At 36.3% G+C, this 6,861-nt stretch overlaps 1 protein-coding gene across 3 annotated transcripts in view; it reads left to right on the forward strand.

The window, feature by feature from the left end:
• FBXO34 (F-box protein 34) overlaps window positions 1-6,861 on the forward strand; it is a 41,987-nt gene that overhangs the window by 27,968 nt on the left and 7,158 nt on the right. For all 3 annotated transcript variants that reach the window (XR_003567394.1, XR_003567393.1, XM_027842902.1), the window contains exons 3-4: window positions 4,499-4,616; window positions 4,735-4,825. The gene's annotated coding sequence lies outside the window, so the exon portion shown is untranslated. The remainder of the gene's footprint in view (window positions 1-4,498; window positions 4,617-4,734; window positions 4,826-6,861) is intronic.

Consider the following 6,861-nt stretch of genomic DNA (forward strand, 5'->3'; position numbering starts at 1 on the left):
TACTGTGTACAGTGTTCTCCTGGTTCTGCTCACTTCACTAAATATCAGTTCATGTAAGTCTTTCCAGGTTTTTCTGAAATCTGCTTGCTCATCATTTCTTCTGGAACTATAGTATTCCATTACATTCATGTATCATAACTTTGAACAGTGAATCTTTAACCCAATAGTTGATGTCGTTGGATTTTTTGAATGCTGTGTTACTATGTTCAATTATTTGTGGATATTATGTACTCAATCTGTTCCAGTGATAAAATTTTCCATTTTTGAACCAGTATTAAATTGTTTAGATGATGTCTGTTTTTTAGGATAATTTTACATCTGGTGCTACTAGACCCCCTTACCTTCACACACTTTCTTGAATTGTTTTCTTTGGCTTCTTGACTTTTTGTTCTTTCAGGCGAAATTCGTTATTTTTCTAGTTATCTCCTGATGTTTTAATTGAAGTTATTAATGGTTTTTGTAAATTTCAGTTGAATTTCTAGTTTTCTCTAAGTAAACTATCATGTTGTCTGCAGAAAGGGATAATTTTATTTCCTCTTTGCCTGTGCTTATTTTACTTTAATTTTTATTCTGAATTTAACAAACACAAAATAAAATTAATATTTCCATATATTTTTGAATAGCAGAAGAATGCACATGAAACTAGAATTCTGTAATAGGGATTGCTTATTAAAAAAATGCAATAAATTCAATATGTAGTTTTCAAAGCTGTTTTATTTGTTGATTCCTTCTTGTCTTTCTTCGGTTTTCATTTTAGGGGGAGGAACCTTATCTGTAATCTCTTTTGTTCTCATTTCTGCACATCCCCAAATTAAGGGAAAAAAGAAATAAATTATTTGTAACAAATTATGTTTAGTCAAGCAAAACAGATTCTCCCATCATCCAAGTCAAAAAAATCAATTTCTCATTTTGTATTTTGAATCTGTTACCTTTATATTAGGAGATAGGTGGTAGCCCAGGCCAAAGATGTCTTCATTCTTCTCCAGGCTGCACTACTGACTCTTTTTTCCCCCCCTTTTTTTCTTTTAACCTTTTTCTTTAAAGTTTTGAGTTCCAAATTCTATCCTTTCTTCCCTCTCTTTCTTCCTCCCTTCCCTCTTCTGAGACAGTAAGCAATCAGATATGGGTTGTACATGTGCAATTTTACAAAACATTTCCACATTAGTCATTTTGTACAAGAAACATGAATGAAAGAAAAATAGCATGCTTCATTCTGTATTCAAGCAATGTAATTTCTTTCTCTGGAGGCAGATAGTATGCTTCATCATTAGTCCTTTGGGATTATCTTGGATCATTGTATTATTGTGAATAACTAAGTTCTTTATTGAACAATATTGCTCTTACTGTGTACACCATTCTCCTAGTTCTGTTCACTTCACTATGCATCAGTTTACATAAGGTACTGACTCTTCCACAGGACTTTTTCTGCTATGCCCCGACATGATTCTGTCTCCCTTTCACGTGTTGTCTTTACCCATTGGAATGTAAGCTCCTTGAAGGCACGGGCTGTCTTTGTTCTTCTATTTATATTTCCAGCTTTTAGTACAATAGCTTGGCACATAGTAAACTCTTGATACTTGTTGGCTGGCTGACTGGAGAGCAAGTTCAAATCCCTTATTTTATAGATGAGGAAACTGAACCTCAAAAAAGTTGGTGGTAGCTCTCATGCCTATGATCCCTGCTGTGGGAGAAGTTAATGGATTTTGTGAGCTCTGGAATTCTGAGCTGCATTGAGCCTAAGTGATCAGATTTTTGCACTAAGTTTGGTACCAATATGATGAACCCCTGGAAGCTAGAGACTTGCCAGACTACCTAAGGAAAGGCAAATCAGCCTAGCTCAGAAAGAGCAGGTCAGATTTCTTGTTCTGGATCAGGAGTGGCATCAGGCCCGTTAGTGACTGCTGCACGTCTAGCCTAGGCAAGCTAGGGAGACCCAGGCTCAAAACCAAAAAATGTTAAGTGGCTTTATTGTTGAGATCATGGGTACCAAGAAGGAACGTAAGTGCTCAAAGGATCGCAAGTCAGGCAGTTTATTACTGGCGTGCAAGTGCATGTGACTGACTCTTGCCCTTTAGACTGGTGGGCACACATTGTCTGTGGCTAGAGCATACAGCAGGCAGTGTACCCCAGTCAGGAGGTCAGATTTTCTGGATCTCTCTCCCTTATCTCTGATATTTCCAGGCAGGTACATAGGGACTAAGAGAGAGGGCAACCCTAGGAGCAGTCATTGAGCCGGTTATCAGAACTGTAGACTCCATTCCCCCTCATCTCCCTCCATAAACCACAAGGATGTTGTGATTAGTAATGTTTGTTAACCTTACACTTGATTTACATGAAGTTTGCTAAACTGGAAGTTTGTTAACTTTGCATTCTTAAGTATAGTTGACCAGGCCAATTGTTTTTTGAGGACTTGGGAACTTTTTGTTATATAGTCCAGTCAGTAAGTGGTCAACCATAGAGTCACTTTTGTTAGCTAGAGACTAGCAATAGGCAATAGGCCAGTCCTCACACTCATTTAAAGTCACAGAAGAAAGTAGCTATACCATTTGGGCCTGTTTTTAGGCATGGGTTGGACTAGATGGTTGAGCTGAGGTTCCTTTTAACTTTCACATTCTATGAAAGATGATAATGTGGATTATTAATCATTTCTTTAACCAAATTTTAAACCAAGAACACAGCACTTGCCACAATGTCTAATACCACATTACCCAGCAAACACTAATCTCCTTGGCAAATGAGAAAGGCAGCTATGGGCACGTTTAAGTTATTTTGGAAGATGGTGGATAATTATGAAATTGTCTCAAAACAGTGAAAAGCAGAGGAGCTGACAGGCTGCAGTAAGAGTTTTTAACTTTTTGTTTCATAGACTTTTTTTTTTTTTTTTTTTTTTTTTTTTTTCTTTTTTTTNGAAGCCTATGATCCCATCCCCCTCTCAGAATGAGAATAAATACATATTGTATTTATTGCAAAGAAAGTCAGTTATTGAAATAAAGATGTAATTTTTTTTCTCTTCCCCATCCAAGTTCATGAGACTCCTTGAAATTTATCCATGGACCCCTTGACTCCATGCAATAGTTGCTCAAGGCATATATTCCCAAGGGTACTATAGAAGAAATTGGATAGTCAGCAAACAAGGAGAAAGTGTTTTTAGTTTTTTTGTAAGTGGGTATTTTGTATGATGGGTGGCTTTTGCAAAAAATGATGTAACAGACTTGAAAGGAGTTTCGGTGGCTACATCAAGGGTAACTTTTAGTCAAACTGTAGAATTAGACAGTTTCTCAAATGAAGTCCTTTTCCACCAGAGGAAAGAAAAGGGACAGATAGAATAAACAAATGAACAGCTATTGTGTCTTGGAGGAATTCTGCTAACCTCTCTGTAAACATCTTTCTGAGGCTTATTCAGAATGAGTGTGTTCAAAGTTACCTGGGGTTTTCTTACCTTAGATGGGTACATTCAAAAAAGGGCTACAGCTCCTGCTGACTTTCTGAGTATAAAATGGTGTAAAACTCAACATTTGTGAGCCATCTAAGGATAAAAAGATGAAAAACAAAGTTTTTCAAGGTGCCTTTTTTGGTGGGGAAAGGGACAAAGTCATCACTATGACTGTTAGGTACTGTATACAGGCTTTAGGACTTAATGAGTTTTTGTAGAACTTTTAAACTATGAAAAAGATACTTTTCTTTTTATCCTGAGAGTAGCACAGGAGTTGCTTAAGTTTTTTTTGTTGTTGTTGTTGAAACCAGTAATAATGATCCAGTCTCCTTCAAGAAATCTTCCTTAACCTTGGTGCCAGTTTATTTTGCAACTGATAGTTGTCTATAAAAGTCACATTCTTTAGTGAATGGGAGTAAGAATCACAAGGAGTAACAGTAGACAGGCACCAGGATGGTGTAATTATACTGTATTCTCATTGCTAAGATTTAATTTTTTAATTTAAAAATTTTTTTTATTTTAATTTTTTTTGCATTGATGTTGGTCTATAATTTTCTTTAGCTGTGTTATTTCTTCCCTGGTTTGGCTATCAAGACTATATTTATACCATAGAAAATTTTGAAAGGTCCATTTCCTCCCTATTTTTTGTTTTTTATGTAATACTAAAATTCAACCCTGAAATATTTGATACGATTTAACTTATAAGCCCATCTGGATCTGAGGATTCTTCTTTGAGACTTCATAGCTTATTAACTGTAATTCACTTTATTTTAGGAATACTAAAATATAACTTCATTTGCTTATATATTGCTTTTTTATTACTTATATAGTTGGTACTAAATTTGAAGGATTTATCCAAACAATTTTAAAATTAAACATTTTATTTACTGAAATGTTATCAGACTGAAGAAGATTGGTCTAAACACCTGCTTGGGGGAAAAAATAAAGGAAAAATGTGCTGCCCAGATTGAGATGTGTAGCTTTATGAGTAGCTCCTTAAATTTCATAGATATGAACAGATCTTGCACACAGTAGGTGCTTAATAAATGCTTGTTTTTTTTACAGGTACTTCACATGGATAAAATTGAATAGGAGAAAAAGTTGAGCTGGATTGCATTTGGGAATTTGTACGGTACTTTCATTGATCTCAAGCTTGCATGCTGCCGCATCTGATTTTCTCCAGGTGGATCATGACACTTCTCCCACCCCTTCCTTCGTATGACCAGTACTATATTTCAAGACCTTTCACCTTTTCCCTCAACTATTGTAATATCCTAATTAGTCTCTGTTTTCTAATCCAGGTGTCAGATGACTTTTTAAGATACAGTTCCTATCATTTTACTCCTCTGCTCAGGAGTCTTCAATGGTTCATTTTAGTTTCCAGGACAAAATGTAAGCTTTTCATCCAGGTATTTAAAGCACTCTTTCACATTCTGCCTCCAGCCTCTTCAATTCCACATTACAAACTCTCATTGGATTAATATTCTAGCTCAACTGTCCTGTTAATTGCTCCTTGAACTTAGTTTGTGTCCCCTGCCTCTGTACATTTGACTGGGATGTACTCCTCCTTTCTTATCTCTTCTCAGAATCCTTCTCTTAAAGACTCAGATCAGGTGCTACCTCCTAGAGAAACCTTAGTTTCTTCCCCAGTAGGATGAGAGTCCACTTAGGGACGCACGATGTATCTTTTGTATACCTAGTACAGAGCATAGTGCCTTGTACACAGTAGATATTTGATAAATGTTTTTTAAAATGAATTGTTGGTTTGCTAGTGCTTTTGTGGTTTTGGATGATGGAGCATCAGATGGAATAATCACAATTGCAGATAACTTAAAAGATAACCAAGAACTTGTCGAGTAGAAGTCCAGGCAACATGTTTTGAGAATGTATAAAAGAATGGGAAGCAGTGAGTGTAGTTTGCTTTTTTTAAGATTTCAACTTAGACATAAAGGGAGGATACCTTGAGGAGATAATAGGACCAAGTAAAGATTTTTTCAAGGATAGAAGAAATCTGGGCATATTTGTAGGCAACAGAAAAGGATCTTGCAGCTAGAGAGAAATTGAAGTTTAAGGAAGAGAGAGAATGCTAGGATGAGCAAGTTCCAGAATAGACTGAAAGGAAAAGCATCAGGAGCACAGTTAAAGGCACTTGCCTCGGAGAGTGGAACAAAGGAGAAGAAAATGGGAAATGAGGTTGAGATAGATTAGGAGATTTAGACAAAGTTACAGCTACGGTCTCTATTTTCTTGGTGAGGGAGGAGTTATTATCCTCGGGATTGTTGAGTAGTGTGACAGAGAGCCAATTTTAGTGAAGAGTAAAAAGTCTGCTGAGAACAGTGAGGGCCTTTAAGATTAGATGATACCAATCTGTAGTGGACCCATTTAGAATGTTTGTATTTTCTGACAGGTTGGTAGAAAAAGCACTTGATTGAATTTTGGACACACACTATCTGTGATTATTGATAAATCTATCTGTGATCATTGATAAATTGCTTAACCTCTCTTGGATTCACTTTTTTCATTTTTAAAATGGTGGGGTTGCACTTAATCTTTCACCTTTTGTGTTAACATAAATGGACTTAAATTTTTGGATTTTCCCCTTGCCCTCATCCTGTTCATTCAGGTGGACACAACTAAGTTCCTTTTGTGATGTTTGATATGGATGTTTCTTGTTTTTGTTGATTTTATCACAACTTTTTGATATCTAATGTCTTCATGTTCAGTCCCTTTGTAAAATGTGTCCCATTCTCTTTGGGATAATTTTGCTCCCAGAATCATGAATAGTGCATTTAAAAATGTGTCTCATAGGTGTAATTTATGTCCTGAAGATTATTGCTTATACTTGTGGCCTTACATGAAAGAGAATTAACTGAGATGAATGAAAGAATTTTCTAGATCCCAAATCCTTCTTAAAGGTCTTGAATTCCATTTTGCCCTGGGGTAGCACATATAGATTTGGGGTAGTTCAGGCAAATCTAGCTCCACCTTGTGAGTCAATTTGGAGTGCCCTAGGGAGACAAATGGATTTCCGTCTCTGTGAAAAATTCCTGACATTAAGGAAAAGAATCTGGCTCTGGGCCTGGCTGGGCAGGGTCTAGGGCAAACAGACCTTTAAAAAAATGCACTTCCCTTGTTGTAGAAGTGGGAGGGAGTATGGGTGTGGAACACTGCCTATATTGTCAGTTTTTCAAAATGGAGGTTAGCTTTATGAAACTTTTCTTTTTTCTTTTTATTTTTTATAACAGTATTCTTTCTGGGACGTGAAGAGGGACACATTGGGAAATCTAGTTGATGTAAAAATGAAAGATATCAATGAAATTACTTTAAGGATTTTATTTCAGCTCAGAATTTCTAACTCCTGTGAAACCTAAATAAACACACACACACACACACACACACACACACACACACACACACACACACACACA

The sequence above is a fragment of the Vombatus ursinus genome, unplaced genomic scaffold, assembly GCF_900497805.2.
Source record: "Vombatus ursinus unplaced genomic scaffold, bare-nosed wombat genome assembly UNPS02014893.1, whole genome shotgun sequence".
Taxonomy (NCBI): Eukaryota; Metazoa; Chordata; class Mammalia; order Diprotodontia; family Vombatidae; genus Vombatus; species Vombatus ursinus.